Here is a 17,323-nt window from a genome sequence, read left to right on the forward strand (position 1 = left end):
GGAAGTGGTTTCAGTGTGTGTGGAAGTGGCTTCCGTGTGTGGGGAAGGGTTTCAGTGTGTGGGGAATGGTTTCAGTGTGTGGGGAATGGTTTCAGTGTGTGTGGAAGTGGTTTCCATGTGTGGGGAAGGGTTTCAGTGTGTGGGGAATGGTTTCAAGGTGTGGGGAATGGTTTGTGTGTGTGCGGAACGGGTTTCACTGTGTGGGGTAAGGTTTCAGTGTGTGGGGAATGATTTCACTGTGTGGAGAAGGGTTTCAGTGTGTGGGGAATGGTTTCAGTGTGTGGGGAATGGTTTCAGTGTGTGGGGAAGGGGTTTCACTGTGAGGGGAAGGGATTTCAGTGTGTGGGGAATGGTTTCACTGTGTGGGGAATGGTTTCAGTGTGTGGGGAAGGAGTTTCTCTGTGTGTGGAAGGTGTTTCAGTGTGGGGTGAAGGGGTCTCATGTGTGTGGGGAAGGGTTTCAGTGTGTGGGGAGGGGTTTCACTGTGTGTGGATTGTGTTTCAGTGTGTGAGGAAGGGGTTTCTGTGTGTGGGGAAGTGTTTCAGTGTGTGGGGATCGGTTTCAGTGTGTGGGGAAGGGGTTTCAGTATGTGGGGAAGGGTTTCATTGTGTGGGGTAGGGTTTGACTGTGCGGGGAAGGTGTTTCAGTGTGTGGGGAAGGTGATTCAGTATGTGGGGAAGGTTTTCAGTGCGTGGGGAAGGATTTCAGTGCGTGGGGAAGGGGTTTCACTATGTGGGGAAGGGTTTCAGTGTGTGGGGAATGGTTTCAGTGTGTGGGGAATGGTTTCAGCGTGTGGGGAAGGAGTTTCAGTGTGTGGGGAAGGATTTCAGTTTGTGAGGAATGGTTTCAGTGTGTGGGGAAGGGTTTCAGTGTGTGGGGAAGGGTTTTCAGTGTGTGGGGATGGGTTTCAGAGTGTCGGTATGGGTTTCAGTGTGTGGGGAAGGGTTTCAGTGTGTAGGGAAGGAGTTGCAGTGTGTGGGGAAGGTGTTTCACTGTGTGGGGACGGTGTTTCAGTCTTTGGGGAAAGGGTTTCAGTGTGTAGGGTAGGGGTTTCAGTATGTGGGGAATGGTTTCAGTGTGTGGGGAAGGGGTTTCAGTGTGTGGGGAAGGGATTCATTGTGTGGGGTAGGGTTTGACTGTGCGGGGAAGGTCTTTCAGTGTGTGGGGAAGGTGATTCAGTATGTGGGGAATGTTTTCAGTGTGTGCGGAAGGATTTCAGTGTGTGGGGAAGGGGTTTCACTATGTGGGGAAGGGTTTCAGTGTTTGGGCAAGGGGTTTCAGTGTGTTGGGAAGGGGTTTCAGTGTGTGGGGAATGTTTTCAGTGTGTGGGCAAGGGGTTTCAGTGTGTGGGGAAGGTGTTTCAGTGTGTGTGGAAGGGGTTTCAGTGTGTGTGGAAGGGGTTTCAGTGTGTGGGGAAGGGGTTTCAGTGTGTGGGGAATGGTTTCAGTGTGTGGGGAAGGGGTTTCACTGTGTGGGGATGTGGTTTCAGTGTGTGGGGAATGGTTTCAGTGTGTGGGGAAGCGGTTTCAGTGTGTGGGGAAGGGTTTCAGTTTGTGGGGACGTGGTTGCAGTGTGTGGGGCAGGTGATTCAGTGTGTGGGAAATGGTTTCAGTGTGTGCAGACGGGTTTCAGTGTCTGGGGAAGGGTTTCAGTTTGAGGGGAAGGGGTTTCACTGTTTGGAGAAGGGGTATCAGTGTGTGGGGAATGGTTTCAGTGTGTGGGGAAGGTATTCAGTGTGTGGGGAAGGGGTTTCACTGTGAGGGGAAGGGATTTCAGTGTGTGGGGAATGGTTTCACTGTGTGGGGAATGGTTTCAGTGTGTGGGGAAGGGGTTTCACTGTGTGTGGAAGGTGTTTCAGTGTGGGGTGAAGGGGTCTCATGTGTGTGGGGAAGTGTTTCAGTGTGTGGGGATGGGTTTCACTGTGTGTGGATTGTGTTTCAGTGTGTGAGGAAGGGGTTTCTGTGTGTGGGAAGTGTTTCAGTGTGTGGGGATCGGTTTCAGTGTGTGGGGAAGGGGTTTCAGTGTGTGGGGAAGGGTTTCATTGTGTGGGGTAGGGTTTGACTGTGCGGGGAAGGTGTTTCAGTGTGTGGGGAAGGTGATTCAGTATGTGGGGAAGGTTTTCAGTGCGTGGGGAAGGATTTCAGTGTGTGGGGAAGGGGTTTCACTATGTGGGGAAGGGTTTCAGTGTGTGGGGAATGGTTTCAGTGTGTGGGGAATGGTTTCAGCGTGTGGGGAAGGGGTTTCAGTGTGTGGGGAAGGATTTCAGTTTGTGAGGAAGGGTTTCAGTGTGTGGGGAAGGGTTTCAGTGTGTGGGGAAGGGTTTTCAGTGTGTGGGGATGGGTATCAGTGTGTCGGTATGGGTTTCAGTGTGTGGGGAAGGGTTTCAGTGTGTGGGGAAGGAGTTGCAGTGTGTGGGGAAGGTGTTTCACTGTGTGGGGACGGTGTTTCAGTCTGTGGGGAAAGGGTTTCAGTGTGTAGGGTAGGGGTTTCAGTGTGTGTGGAATGGTTTCAGTGTGTGGGGAAGGGGTTTCAGTGTGTGGGGAAGGGGTTTCAGTGTGTGGGGAAGGATTGCAGTTTTTGGGGAAGGGTTTCAGTGTGTGGGGAAGGGTTTCATTGTGTGGGGTAGGGTTTGACTGTGCGGGGAAGGTCTTTCAGTGTGTGGGGAAGGTGATTCAGGATGTGGGGAAGGTGTTTCAGTATGTGGGGAATGTTTTCAGTGTGTGGGGAAGGGGTTTCACTATGTGGGGAAGGGTTTCAGTGTGTGGGGAATGGTTTCAGTGTGTGGGGAATGGTTTCAGCGTGTGGGGAAGGGGTTTCAGTGTGTGGGGAAGGATTGCAGTTTTTGGGGAAGGGTTTCAGTGTGTGGGGAAGGGTTTCAGTGTGTGGGGAAGGGTTTTCAGTGTGTGGGAATGGGTTTCAGTGTGTCGGTATGGGTTTCGGTGTGTGGGGAAGGGTTTCAGTGTGTGGGGAAGGAGTTGCAGTGTGTGGGGAAGGTGTTTCACTGTGTGGGGACGGGGTTTCAGTGTGTGGGGAAAGGGTTTCAGTGTGTAGGGTAGGGGTTTCACTGTGTGGGGAAGGGGTTTCAGTGTGTGGGGAAGGGGTTTCAGTGTGTGGGGAATGGTTTCACTGTGTGGGGCAAGGGTTTCAGAGTGTGAGGATGGTGTTTCAGTGTGTGGGGAAGGGGATTCAGTGTGTGGGGAAGGGGTTTCAGTGTGTGGGGAATGGTTTCACTGTGTGGGGCAAGGGTATCAGTGTGTGGGGATGGTGGTTCAGTGTGTGGAGAAGGGTTTCAGTGTGTGGGGATTGGTTTCAGTGTGTGGGGAAGTGGTTTCACTGTGTGGGGAATGGTATCCGTGTGAGGGGAAGGGGTTTCAGTGTGTGTGGAAGGGGTTTCAGTGTGTGGGGAATGGTTTCAGTGTGTGTGGAAGTGGTTTCAGTGTGTGTGGAAGTGGCTTCCGTGTGTGGTGAAGGGTTTCAGTGTGTGGGGAATGGTTTCAGTGTGTGGGGAATGGTTTCAGTGTATGTGGAAGTGGTTTCCGTGTGTGGGGAAGGGTTTCAGTGTGTGGGGAATGGTTTCAAGGTGTGGGGAATGGTTTCAGTGTGTGGGGAATGGTTTCAGTGTGTGGGGAACGGGTTTCACTGTGTGGGGTAAGGTTTCAGTGAGTGGGGAATGGTTTCACTGTGTGGAGAAGGTTTTCAGTGTGTGGGGAATGGTTTCAGTGTGTGGGGAATGGTTTCAGTGTGTGGGGAAGGGGTTTCACTGTGAGGGGAAGGGATTTCAGTGTGTGGGGAATGGTTTCACTGTGTGGGGAATGGTTTCAGTGTGTGGGGAAGGGGTTTCACTGTGTGTGGAAGGTGTTTCAGTGTGGGGTGAAGGGGTCTCATGTGTGTGGGGAAGTGTTTCAGTGTGTGGGGAGGGGTTTCACTGTGTGTGGATTGTGTTTCAGTGTGTGAGGAAGGGGTTTCTGTGTGTGGGGAAGTGTTTCAGTGTGTGGGGATGGGTTTCAGTGTGTGGGGAAGGGGTCTCAGTGTGTGGGGAAGGGTTTCATTGTGTGGGGTAGGGTTTGACTGAGCGGGGAAGGTGTTTCAGTGTGTGGGGAAGGTGATTCAGTATGTGGGGAAGGTTTTCAGTGCGTGGGGAAGGATTTCAGTGTGTGGGGAAGGGGTTTCAATATGTGGGGAAGGGTTTTCAGTGTGTGGGAATGGGTTTCAGTGTGAGGTATGGGTTTCAGTGTGTGGGGAAGGGTTTCAGTGTGTGGGGAAGGAGTTGCAGTGTGTGGGGAAGGTGTTTCACTGTGTGGGGACGGGGTTTCTGTGTGTGGGGAAAGGGTTTCAGTGTGTAGGGTAGGGGTTTCACTGTGTGGGGAAGGGGTTTCAGTGTGTGGGGACGGGGTTTCAGTGTGTGGGGAATGGTTTCACTGTGTGGGGCAAGGGTTTCAGTGTGTGGGGATGGTGTTTCAGTGTGTGGGGAAGGGGATTCAGTGTGTGGGGAAGGGGTTTCAGTGTGTGGGGAATGGTTTCACTGTGTGGGGCAAGGGTTTCAGTGTGTGGGGATGGTGGCTCAGTGTGTGGAGAAGGGTTTCAGTGTGTGGGGATTGGTTTCAGTGTGTGGGGAAGTGGTTTCACTGTGTGGGGAATGGTTTCAGTGTGTGTGGAAGTGATTTCAGTGTGTGTGGAAGTGGCTTCCGTGTGTGGGGAAGGGTTTCAGTGTGTGGGGAATGGTTTCAGGGTGTGGGGAATGGTTTCAGTGTGTGTGGAAGTGGTTTCCGTGTGTCGGGAAGGGTTTCAGTGTGTGGGGAAATGTTTCAAGGTGTGGGGAATGGTTTCAGTGTGTGGGGAATGGTTTCAGTGTGTGGGGAACGGGTTTCACTGTGTGGGGTAAGGTTTCAGTGTGTGGGGAATGGTTTCACTGTGTGGAGAAGGGTTTCAGTGTGTGGGGAATGGTTTCAGTGTGTGGGGAATGGTTTCAGTGTGTGGGGAAGGGGTTTCACTGTGAGGGGAAGGGATTTCAGTGTGTGGGGAATGGTTTCACTGTGTGGGGAATGGTTTCAGTGTGTGGGGAAGGGGTTTCAGTGTGGGGTGAAGGGGTCTCATGTGTGTGGGGAAGTGTTTCAGTGTGTCGGGAGGGGTTTCACTGTGTGTGGATTGTGTTTCAGTGTGTGAGGAAGGGGTTTCTGCGTGTGGGGAAGTGTTTCAGTGTGTGGGGATGGGTTTCAGTGTGTGGGGAAGGGGTTTGAGTGTGTGGGGAAGGGTTTCATTGTGTGGGGTAGGGTTTGACTGTGCGGGGAAGGTGTTTCAGTGTGTGGGGAAGGTGATTCAGTATGTGGGGAAGGTTTTCAGTGCGTGGGGAAGGATTTCAGTGTGTGGGGAAGGGGTTTCACTATGTGGGGAAGGGTTTCAGTGTGTGGGGAATGGTTTCAGTGTGTGGGGAATGGTTTCAGCGTGTGGGGAAGGGGTTTCAGTGTGTGGGGAAGGATTTCAGTTTGTGAGGAAGGATTTCAGTGTGTGGGGAAGGGTTTCAGTGTGTGGGGAAGGGTTTGCAGTGTGTGGGGATGGGTTTCAGTGTGTCGGTATGGGTTTCAGTGTGTGGGAAAGGAGTTGCAGTGTGTGGGGAAGGAGTTGCAGTGTGTGGGGACGGTGTTTCACTGTGTGGGGACGGTGTTTCAGTCTGTGGGGAAAGGGTTTCAGTGTGTAGGGTAGGGGTTTCAGTGTGTGTGGAATGGTTTCAGTGTGTGGGGAAGGGGTTTCAGTGTGTGGGGAAGGGTTTCATTGTGTGGGGTAGGGATTGACTTTGCGGGGAAGGTCTTTCAGTGTGTGGGGAAGGTGATTCTGTATGTGGGGAATGTTTTCAGTGTGTGGGGAAGGATTTCAGTGTGTGGGGAAGGGATTTCACTATGTGGGGAAGGGTTTCAGTGTGTGGGGAATGGTTTCAGTGTGTGGGGAATGTTTTCAGCGTGTGGGGAAGGGGTTGCAGTGTGTGGGGAAGGATTTCAGTTTGTGGGGAAGGGTTTCAGTGTGTGGGGAAGGGTTTCAGTGTGTGGGGAAGGGTTTTCAGTGTGTGGGAATGGGTTTCAGTGTGTCGGTATGGGTTTCAGTGTGTAGGGAAGGGTTTCAGTGTGTGGGGAAGGAGTTGCAGTGTGTGGGGCAGGTGTTTCACTGTGTGGGGACGGGGTTTCAGTGTGTGGGGAAAGGGTTTCAGTGTGTAGGGTAGCGGTTTCACTGTGTGGGGAAGGGGTTTCAGTGTGTGGGGAATGGTTTCACTGTGTGGGGCAAGGGTTTCAGTGTGTGGGGATGGTGTTTCAGTGTGTGGGGAAGCGGATTCAGTGTGTGGGGAAGGGGTTTCAGTGTGTGGGGAATGGTTTCACTGTGTGGGGCAAGGGTTTCAGTGTGTGGGGATGGTGGTTCAGTTTGTGGAGAAGGGGTTTCAGTGTGTGCGGATTGGTTTCAGTGTGTGGGGAAGTGGTTTCACTGTGTGGGGAATGGTATCCGTGTGAGGGGAAGGGGTTTCAGTGTGTGTGGAAGGGGTTACAGTGTGTGGGGAATGGTTTCAGTGTGTGTGGAAGTGGTTTCAGTGTGTGTGGAAGTGGCTTCCGTGTGTGGGGAAGGGTTTCAGTGTGTGGGGAATGGTTTCAGTGTGTGGGGAATGGTTTCAGTATGTGTGGAAGTGGTTTCCGTGTGTGGGGAAGGGTTTCAGTGTGTGGGGAATGGTTTCAAGGTGTGGGGAATGGTTTCAAGGTGTGGGGAATGGTTTCAGTGTGTGGGGAACGGGTTTCACTGTGTGGGGTAAGGTTTCAGTGTGTGGGGAATGGTTTCACTGTGTGGAGAAGGGTTTCAGTGTGTGGGGAATGGTTTCAGTGTGTGGGGAATGGTTTCAGTGTGTGGGGAAGGGGTTTCACTGTGAGGGGAAGGGATTTCAGTGTGTGGGGAATGGTTTCACTGTGTGGGGAATGGTTTCAGTGTGTGAGGAAGGGGTTTCACTGTGTGTGGAAGGTGTTTCATTGTGGAGTGAAGGGGTCTCATGTGTGTGGGGAAGTGTTTCAGTGTGTGGGGAGGGGTTTCACTGTGTGTGGATTGTGTTTCAGTGTGTGAGGAAGGGGTTTCTGTGTGTGGGGAAGTGTTTCAGTGTGTGGGGATGGGTTTCAGTGTGTGGGGATGGGTTTCAGTGTGTGGGGAAGGGGTTTCAGTGTGTGGGGAAGGGGTTTCAGTGTGTGGGGTAAGGTGTCATTGTATGGGGTAGGGTTTGACTGTGCGGGGAAGGTGTTTCAGTGTGTGGGGAAGGTGATTCAGTATGTGGGGAAGGTTTTCAGTGCGTGGGGAAGGATTTCAGTGTGTGGGGAAGGGGTTTCACTATGTGGGGAAGGGTTTCAGTGTGTGGGGAATGGTTTCAGTGTGTGGGGAATGGTTTCAGCGTGTGGGGAAGGGGTTTCAGTGTGTGGGGAAGGATTTCAGTTTGTGGGGAAGGGTTTCAGTGTGTGGGGAAGGGTTTCAGTGTGTGGGGAAGGGTTTTCAGTGTGTGGGGATGGGTTTCAGTGTGTCGGTATGGGTTTCAGTGTGTGGGGAAGGGTTTCAGTGTGTGGGGAAGGAGTTGCAGTGTGTGGGGAAGGTGTTTCACTGTGTGGGGACGGTGTTTCAGTCTGTGGGGAAAGGGTTTCAGTGTGTAGGGTAGGGGTTTCAGTGTGTGGGGAATGGTTTCAGTGTGTGGGGAAGGGGTTTCAGTGTGTGGGGAAGGGTTTCATTGTGTGGGGTAGGGTTTCCCTGTGCGGGGAAGGTGTTTCAGTGAGTGGGGAAGGTGATTCAGTATGTGGGGAAGGTTTTCAGTGTGTGGGGAAGGATTTCAGTGTGTGGGGAAGGGGTTTCACTATGTGGGGAAGGGTTTTAGTGTGTGGGGAATGGTTTCAGTGTGTGGGGAATTGTTTCAGCGAGTGGGGAAGTGGTTTCAGTGTGAGGGGAAGGATTTCAGTTTGTGGGGAAGGGTTTCAGTGTGTGGGGAAGGGTTTCAGTGTGTGGGGAAGGGTTTTCAGTGTGTGGGAATAGGTTTCAGTGTGTCGGTATGGGTTTCAGTGTGTGGGGAAGGGTTTCAGTGTGTGGGGAAGGAGTTGCAGTGTGTGGGGAAGGTGTTTCACTGTGTGGGGACGGGGTTTCAGTGTGTGGGGAAAGGGTTTCAGTGTGTAGGGTAGGGGTTTCACTGTGTGGGGAAGGGGTTTCAGTGTGTGGGGAAGGGGTTTCAGTGTGTGGGGAATGGTTTCACTGTGTGGGGCAAGGGTTTCAGTGTGTGGGGATGGTGTTTCAGTGTGTGGGGAAGGGGATTCAGTGTGTGGGGAATGTTTTCAGTGTGTGGGGAATGGTTTCACTGTGTGGGGCATGGTTTCAGTGTGTGGGGCAAGGGTTTCAGTGTGTGGGGATGGTGGTTCAGTGTGTGGAGAAGGGTTTCAGTGTGTGGGGAATGGTTTCAGTGTGTGGGGAATGGGATTCACTGTGTGGGGAATGGTATCCGTGTGAGGGGAAGGGGTTTCAGTGTGTGTGGAAGGGGTTTCAGTGTGTGGGGAATGGTTTCAGTGTGTGTGGAAGTGGTTTCAGTGTGTGTGGAAGTGGCTTCCGTGTGTGGTTAAGGGTTTCAGTGTGTGGGGAAGGAACTTCAGTGTGTGGGGAATGGTTTCAGTGTGTGTGGAACTGGTTTCCGTGTGTGGGGAAGGGTTTCAGTGTGTGGGGAATGGTTTCAAGGTGTGGGGAATGGTTTCAGTGTGTGGGGAACGGGTTTCACTGTGTGGGGTAAGGTTTCAGTGTGTGGGGAATGCTTTCACTGTGTGGAGAAGGGTTTCAGTGTGTGGGGAATGGTTTCAGTGTGTGGGGAATGGTTTAAGTGTGTGGGGATGGGGTTTCACTGTGTGGGGAATGGTTTCAGTCTGTGGGGACGGGGTTTCAGTGTGTGGGGAAGGGGTTTCACTATGTGGGGAATGGTTTCAGTGTGTTGGGAAGGGTTTCAGTGTGTGGGGAAGGGTTTCAGTGTGTGGGGAAGGGTTTTCAGTGAGTGGGAATGGGTTTCAGTGTGTCGGTATGGCTTTCAGTGTGTGGGGAAGGGTTTCAGTGTGTGGGGAAGGAGTTGCAGTGTGTGGGGAAGGTGTTTCACTGTGTGGGGACGGTGTTTCAGTGTGTGGGGAAAGGGTTTCAGTGTGTAGGGTAGTGGTTTCGCTGTGTGGGGAAGGGGTTTCAGTGTGTGGGGAAGGGGTTTCAGTGTGTGGGGAATGGTTTCACTGTGTGGGGCAAGGGTTTCAGTGTGTGGGGATGGTGTTTCAGTGTGTGGGGAAGGGGTTTCAGTGTGTGGGGAAGGGGTTTCAGTGTGTGGGGAATGGTTTCACTGTGTGGGGAATGGTTTCACTGTGTGGGGCAAGGGTTTCAGTGTGTGGGGATGGTGGTTCAGTGTGTGGAGAAGGGTTTCAGTGTGTGGGGAATGGTTTCAGTGTGTGGGGAATGGGATTCACTGTGTGGGGAATGGTATCCGTGTGAGGGGAAGGGGTTTCAGTGTGTGTGGAAGGGGTTTCAGTGTGTGGGGAATGGTTTCAGTGTGTGTGGAAGTGCTTTCAGTGTGTGTGGAAGTGGCTTCCGTGTGTGGGGAAGGGTTTCAGTGTGTGGGAAATGGTTTCAGTGTGTGTGGAAGTGGTTTCCGTGTGTGGGGAAGGGTTTCAGTGTGTGGGGAATGGTTTCAAGGTGTGGGGAATGGTTTCAGTGTGTGGGGAACGGGTTTCACTGTGTGGGGTAAGGTTTCATTGTGTGGGGAATGGTTTCACTGTGTGGAGAAGGGTTTCAGTGTGTGGGGAATGGTTTCAGTGTGTGGGGAATGGTTTAAGTGTGTGGGGATGGGGTTTCACTGTGTGGGGAAGGGGTTTCACTATGTGGGGAATGGTTTCAGTGTGTTGGGAAGGGGTTCAGTGTGTGGGGAAGGGGTTTGAGTGTGTGAGGAATGTGTTGCAGTGTGTGGCGAATGGTTACAGTGTGTGGGGAAGGGTTTCAGTGTGTGGGGAATGGTTTCAATGTGTGGGGAAGGGTTTCAGTGTGTGGGGAATGGTTTCAATGTGTGGGGAATGGTTTCAGTGAGTGGGGAAGGGGTTTCAGTGTGTGGGGAAGTGGTTTCAGTGTGTGGGGAAGAGGTTTCAGTGTGTGCGGAAGGGGTTTCAGTGTGTGGGGAAGGGTTGCAGTGTGTGGGGAAGGGGTTTCAGTGTGTGGGGAATGGTTTCAGTGTGTAGGGAATGGATTTCAGTGTGTGGGGAAGGGGTTTCACTGTGTGGGGAAGGGGTTTCAGTGTGCGGGGAAGAGTTTCAGTTTGTGGGGAAGGGTTTCAGTGTGTGGGGAATGGTTTCAGTGGGTGGGGAATGCGTTTCAGTGTGTGGGGAAGAGGTGTCAGTTTGTGGGGAAGGGGTTTCAGTGTGTGGGGAATGGTTTCAGTGTGTGTTGAAGTGGTTTCAGTGTGTGGTGAAGGGGTTTCAGTGTGTGTGGAAGGGGTTTCAGTGTGTGGGGAATGGTTTCAGTGTGTGGGGAATGGTTTCACTGTGTGGAGAAGGGTTTCAGTGTGTGGAAAATAGTTTCAGTGTGTGGGGAATGGTTTCAGTGTGTGGGGAAGGGGTTACACTGTGTGGGGAATGGTTTCAGTGTGCGGGGAAGGGGTTTCAGTGTGTGGGGAAGGGGTTTCACTATGTGGGGAATGTTTTCAGTGTGTTGTGAAGGGTTTCAGTGTGCGGGGAAGGGGTTTCAGTGTGCGGGGATGGGTTTCAGTTTGTGGGGAAGGGTTTCAGTGTGTGGGGAATGGTTTAAGTGTGTGGGGAATGGGTTTCACTGTGTGTGCAAGTGGTTTCAGTGTGTGGGGAAGGGGTTTCACTGTGTGGGGAATGTGTTTCAGTGTGTGGGGAATTGTTTCAGTGTGTGGGGAAAGGATTTCAGTGTGTGGGGAAGGGGATTCAGTGTGTGGGGAAGAGTTTCAGTGTGTGGTGAAGGGGTTTCAGTGTGTGGGGAATGGTTTCAGTGTGTAGGGAAGGGGTTTCAGAGTGTGGGGAAGGGGTTTCACTGTGTGGGGAAGGGGTTTCAGTGTGCGGGAAAGGGGTTTCAGTGTGCGGGGAAGTATTTCAGTTTGTGGGGAAGGGTTTCAGTGTGTGGGGAATGGTTTCAGTGTGTGGGGAATGGTTTTCACTGTGTCGTCAAGGTGTTTCAGTGTGTGGGGAAGGGGTTTAACTGTGTGGGAAAGGGCTTTCAGTGTGTGGGGAATGGTTACAGTGTGTGGTGAAGGGGTTTCAGTGTGTGGGGAATGGTTTCAGTGTGTACTGAAGGGGTTTCAGTGTGTGGGGAAGGGGTTTCACTGTGTGGGGAAGGGGTTTCAGTGTGCGGGGAAGGGGTTTCAGTGTGCGGGGATGGGTTTCAGTTTGTGGGGAAGGGTTTCAGTGTGTGGGGAATGGTTTAAGTGTGTGGGGAATGGGTTTCACTGTGTGCGCAAGTGGTTTCAGTGTGTGGGGAAGGGGTTTCACAGTGTTGGGAATGTGTTTCAGTGTGTGGGGAATTGTTTCAGTGTGTGGGGAAAGGATTTCAGTGTGTGGGGAAAGGATTTCAGTGTGTGGGGAAGAGTTTCAGTGTGTGGTGAAGGGTTTTCAGTGTGTGGGGAATGGTTTCAGTGTGTAGGGAAGGGGTTTCAGTGTGTGGGGAAGGGGTTTCACTGTGTGGGGAAGGGGTTTCAGTGTGCGGGGAAGGGGTTTCAGTGTGCGGGGAAGTATTTCAGTTTGTGGGGAAGGGTTTCAGTGTGTGGGGAATGGTTTCAGTGTGTGGGGAATGGGTTTCACTGTGTCGGCAAGGGGTTTCAGTGTGTGGGGAAGGGGTTTAACTGTGTGGGGAAGGGGTTTCAGTGTGTGGGGAATTGTTTAAGTGTGTGGGGAAAGGGTTTCAGTGTGTGGGCAAGGGGTTTCAGTGTGTGGGGAAGGGGTTTCAGTGTGTGGGGAATGGTTTCAGTGTGTGGGGAAGGGGTTTCAGTGTGTGGGGAAGGGGTTTCACTGTGCGGGGAAGTGGTTTCAGTGTGTGGGGAAGGGGTTTCAGTGTTTGTGGCAGTGGTTTCAGTGTGTGCGGAATGTGGTTCAGTGTGTGGGGAAGGGGTTTCACTGTGTGGGGGAATGGTTTCAGTGTGTGGGGAATGGGATCAGTGTGTGTGGTAGTGGTTTCAGTGTGTGCAGAATGTGGTTCAGTGTGTGGGCAAGGAGTTTCACTGTGCAGGGAAGTGGTTTCAGTGTGTGGGGAATGGTTTCAGTGTGTGGGGAAGGGATTTCAGTGTGTGGGGAAGGGTTTCAGTGTGTGGGGAAGGGGTTTCAGTGTGTGGGGACGGGGTTTCAGTGTGTGGGGAAGGGCTTTACAGTGTGTGGGGAAGGGGATTCACTGTGTGGGGAAGGGTTTTCAGTGTGTGTGCAAGGGCTTTTCAGTGTGTGGGCAAGGGGTTTCAGTGTGTGGGGAATGGTTTCAGTGTGTGGGGAAGGGGTTTCAGTGTGTGGGGAAGGGGTTTCACTGTGTGTGGAAGGGTTTCAGTGTGTGGGGAATGGTTTCAGTGTGTGGGGAAGGGGTTTCAGTGTGTGTGGAAGGGGTTTCAGTGTGTGGGGAATGTGGTTCAGTGTGTGGGGAAGGGGTTTCACTATGTAGGGAAGTGGTTTCAGTGTGTGGTGAATCGTTTCAGTGTGTGGGGAAGTGGTTTCAGTGTGTGGGGAAGGGTTTCAGTGTGTGGGGAAGGGTTTCAGTGTGTGGGGAAGGGGTTTCAGTGTGTGGGGAATGGTTTCAGTGTGTTGTGAAGGGGTTTCAGTGTGCGGGGAAGGGTTTCAGTTTGTGGGGAATGGTTTCAGTGTGTGGGGAATGGTTTCAGTGTGTGGGAATGGGTTTCACTGTGTGGGCAAGGGGTTTCAGTGTGTGGGGAAGCGGTTTCACTGTGTGGGGAAGGGGCTTCATTGTGTGGGGAATTGTTTCAGTGTGTGGGGAAAGGATTTCAGTGTGTGGGGAAGGTGATTCAGTGTGTGGGGTAGGGGTTTCAGTGTGCGGGGAAGTGGTTTCAGTGTGTGGGGAAGGGGTTTCAGTGTGTGTGGCAGTGGTTTCAGTGTGTGCGGAATGTGGTTCAGTGTGTGGGGAAGGGGTTTCACTGTGTGGGGGAATGGTTTCAGTGTGTGGGGAATGGGATCAGTGTGTGTGGTAGTGGTTTCAGTGTGTGCAGAATGTGGTTCAGTGTGTGGGGAAGGGGTTTCACTGTGCAGGGAAGTGGTTTCAGTGTGTGGGGAATGGTTTCAGTGTGTGGGGAAGGGATTTCAGTGTGTGGGGAAGGGTTTCAGTGTGTGGGGAAGGGGTTTCAGTGTGTGGGGACGAGGTTTCAGTGTGTGGGGAAGGGCTTTTCAGTGTGTGGGGAAGGGGATTCACTGTGTGGGGAAGGGGTTTCAGTGTGTGGGCAAGGGCTTTTCAGTGTGTGGGCAAGGGGTTTCAGTGTGTGGGGAATGGTTTCAGTGTGTGGGGAAGGGGTTTCAGTGTGTGGGGAAGGGGTTTCACTGTGTGTGGAAGGGTTTCAGTGTGTGGGGAATGGTTTCATTGTGTGGGGAAGGGGTTTCAGTGTGTGTGGAAGGGGTTTCAGTGTGTGGGGAATGTGGTTCAGTGTGTGGGGAAGGGGTTTCACTATGTAGGGAAGTGGTTTCAGTGTGTGGTGAATCGTTTCAGTGTGTGGGGAAGTGGTTTCAGTGTGTGGGGAAGGGTTTCAGTGTGTGGGGAAGGGTTTCAGTGTGTGGGGAAGGGGTTTCAGTGTGTGGGGAATGGTTTCAGTGTGTTGTGAAGGGGTTTCAGTGTGCGGGGAAGGGTTTCAGTTTGTGGGGAATGGTTTCAGTGTGTGGGGAATGGTTTCAGTGTGTGGGGAATGGGATTCACTGTGTGGGCAAGGGGTTTCAGTGTGTGGGGAAGCGGTTTCACTGTGTGGGGAAGGGGTTTCAGTGTGTGGGGAATTGTTTCAGTGTGTGGGGAAAGGATTTCAGTGTGTGGGGAAGGTGATTCAGTGTGTGGGCAAGGGGTTTCAGTGTGTGGGGAAGGTGTTTCAGTGTGAGTGGAAGGGGTTTCAGAGTGTGGGGAATGTGGTTCAGTGTGTGGGGAAGGGGTTTCACTGTGTGGGGAAGTGGTTTCAGTGTGGGGAATGGTTTCAGTGTGTGGGGAAGGGGTTTCAGTGTGTGGGGAAGGGTTTCAGTGTGTGGGGAAGGTGTTTCAGTTTGTGGGGACGTGGTTTCAGTGTGTGGGGCAGGGGATTCAGTGTGTGGGAAATGGTTTCAGTGTGTGGGGACGGGTTTCAGTGTGTGGGGAAGGGCTTCAGTGTGTGGGGAAGGGGTTTCACTGTGAGGGGAAGGGGTATCAGTGTGTGGGGAATGGTTTCAGTGTGTGGGGAAGGTATTCAGTGTGTGGGGAAGGGGTTTCACTGTGTGTGGAAGGTCTTTCAGTGTGGGGTGAAGGGTTTTCATGTGTGTGGGGAAGGGGTTTCAGTGTGCGGGGAAGGGGTTTCAGTGTGCGGGGAAGTATTTCAGTTTGTGGGGAAGGGTTTCAGTGTGTGGGGAATGGTTTCAGTGTGTGGGGAATGGGTTTCACTGTGTCGGCAAGGGGTTTCAGTGTGTGGGGAAGGGGTTTAACTGTGTGGGGAAGGGGTTTCAGTGTGTGGGGAATTGTTTAAGTGTGTGGGGAAAGGGTTTCAGTGTGTGGGCAAGGGGTTTCAGTGTGTGGGGAAGGGGTTTCAGTGTGTGGGGAATGGTTTCAGTGTGTGGGGAAGGGGTTTCAGTGTGTGGGGAAGGGGTTTCACTGTGCGGGGAAGTGGTTTCAGTGTGTGGGGAAGGGGTTTCAGTGTTGTGGCAGTGGTTTCAGTGTGTGCGGAATGTGGTTCAGTGTGTGGGGAAGGGGTTTCACTGTGTGGGGGAATGGTTTCAGTGTGTGGGGAATGGGATCAGTGTGTGTGGTAGTGGTTTCAGTGTGTGCAGAATGTGGTTCAGTGTGTGGGCAAGGAGTTTCACTGTGCAGGGAAGTGGTTTCAGTGTGTGGGGAATGGTTTCAGTGTGTGGGGAAGGGATTTCAGTGTGTGGGGAAGGGTTTCAGTGTGTGGGGAAGGGGTTTCAGTGTGTGGGGACGGGGTTTCAGTGTGTGGGGAAGGGCTTTACAGTGTGTGGGGAAGGGGATTCACTGTGTGGGGAAGGGTTTTCAGTGTGTGTGCAAGGGCTTTTCAGTGTGTGGGCAAGGGGTTTCAGTGTGTGGGGAATGGTTTCAGTGTGTGGGGAAGGGGTTTCAGTGTGTGGGGAAGGGGTTTCACTGTGTGTGGAAGGGTTTCAGTGTGTGGGGAATGGTTTCAGTGCGTGGGGAAGGGGTTTCAGTGTGTGTGGAAGGGGTTTCAGTGTGTGGGGAATGTGGTTCAGTGTGTGGGGAAGGGGTTTCACTATGTAGGGAAGTGGTTTCAGTGTGTGGTGAATCGTTTCAGTGTGTGGGGAAGTGGTTTCAGTGTGTGGGGAAGGGTTTCAGTGTGTGGGGAAGGGTTTCAGTGTGTGGGGAAGGGGTTTCAGTGTGTGGGGAATGGTTTCAGTGTGTTGTGAAGGGGTTTCAGTGTGCGGGGAAGGGTTTCAGTTTGTGGGGAATGGTTTCAGTGTGTGGGGAATGGTTTCAGTGTGTGGGAATGGGTTTCACTGTGTGGGCAAGGGGTTTCAGTGTGTGGGGAAGCGGTTTCACTGTGTGGGGAAGGGGCTTCATTGTGTGGGGAATTGTTTCAGTGTGTGGGGAAAGGATTTCAGTGTGTGGGGAAGGTGATTCAGTGTGTGGGGTAGGGGTTTCAGTGTGCGGGGAAGTGGTTTCAGTGTGTGGGGAAGGGGTTTCAGTGTGTGTGGCAGTGGTTTCAGTGTGTGCGGAATGTGGTTCAGTGTGTGGGGAAGGGGTTTCACTGTGTGGGGGAATGGTTTCAGTGTGTGGGGAATGGGATCAGTGTGTGTGGTAGTGGTTTCAGTGTGTGCAGAATGTGGTTCAGTGTGTGGGGAAGGGGTTTCACTGTGCAGGGAAGTGGTTTCAGTGTGTGGGGAATGGTTTCAGTGTGTGGGGAAGGGATTTCAGTGTGTGGGGAAGGGTTTCAGTGTGTGGGGAAGGGGTTTCAGTGTGTGGGGACGAGGTTTCAGTGTGTGGGGAAGGGCTTTTCAGTGTGTGGGGAAGGGGATTCACTGTGTGGGGAAGGGGTTTCAGTGTGTGGGCAAGGGCTTTTCAGTGTGTGGGCAAGGGGTTTCAGTGTGTGGGGAATGGTTTCAGTGTGTGGGGAAGGGGTTTCACTGTGTGGGGAAGGGGTTTCAGTGTGCGGGGAAGGGGTTTCAGTGTGCGGGGAAGTATTTCAGTTTGTGGGGAAGGGTTTCAGTGTGTGGGGAATGGTTTCAGTGTGTGGGGAATGGGTTTCACTGTGTCGGCAAGGGGTTTCAGTGTGTGGGGAAGGGGTTTAACTGTGTGGGGAAGGGGTTTCAGTGTGTGGGGAATTGTTTAAGTGTGTGGGGAAAGGGTTTCAGTGTGTGGGCAAGGGGTTTCAGTGTGTGGGGAAGGGGTTTCAGTGTGTGGGGAATGGTTTCAGTGTGTGGGGAAGGGGTTTCAGTGTGTGGGGAAGGGGTTTCACTGTGCGGGGAAGTGGTTTCAGTGTGTGGGGAAGGGGTTTCAGTGTTTGTGGCAGTGGTTTCAGTGTGTGCGGAATGTGGTTCAGTGTGTGGGGAAGGGGTTTCACTGTGTGGGGGAATGGTTTCAGTGTGTGGGGAATGGGATCAGTGTGTGTGGTAGTGGTTTCAGTGTGTGCAGAATGTGGTTCAGTGTGTGGGCAAGGAGTTTCACTGTGCAGGGAAGTGGTTTCAGTGTGTGGGGAATGGTTTCAGTGTGTGGGGAAGGGATTTCAGTGTGTGGGGAAGGGTTTCAGTGTGTGGGGAAGGGGTTTCAGTGTGTGGGGACGGGGTTTCAGTGTGTGGGGAAGGGCTTTACAGTGTGTGGGGAAGGGGATTCACTGTGTGGGGAAGGGTTTTCAGTGTGTGTGCAAGGGCTTTTCAGTGTGTGGGCAAGGGGTTTCAGTGTGTGGGGAATGGTTTCAGTGTGTGGGGAAGGGGTTTCAGTGTGTGGGGAAGGGGTTTCACTGTGTGTGGAAGGGTTTCAGTGTGTGGGGAATGGTTTCAGTGTGTGGGGAAGGGGTTTCAGTGTGTGTGGAAGGGGTTTCAGTGTGTGGGGAATGTGGTTCAGTGTGTGGGGAAGGGGTTTCACTATGTAGGGAAGTGGTTTCAGTGTGTGGTGAATCGTTTCAGTGTGT

The sequence above is a fragment of the Heterodontus francisci genome, chromosome 28, assembly GCF_036365525.1.
Source record: "Heterodontus francisci isolate sHetFra1 chromosome 28, sHetFra1.hap1, whole genome shotgun sequence".
Lineage (NCBI taxonomy): Eukaryota > Metazoa > Chordata > Chondrichthyes > Heterodontiformes > Heterodontidae > Heterodontus > Heterodontus francisci.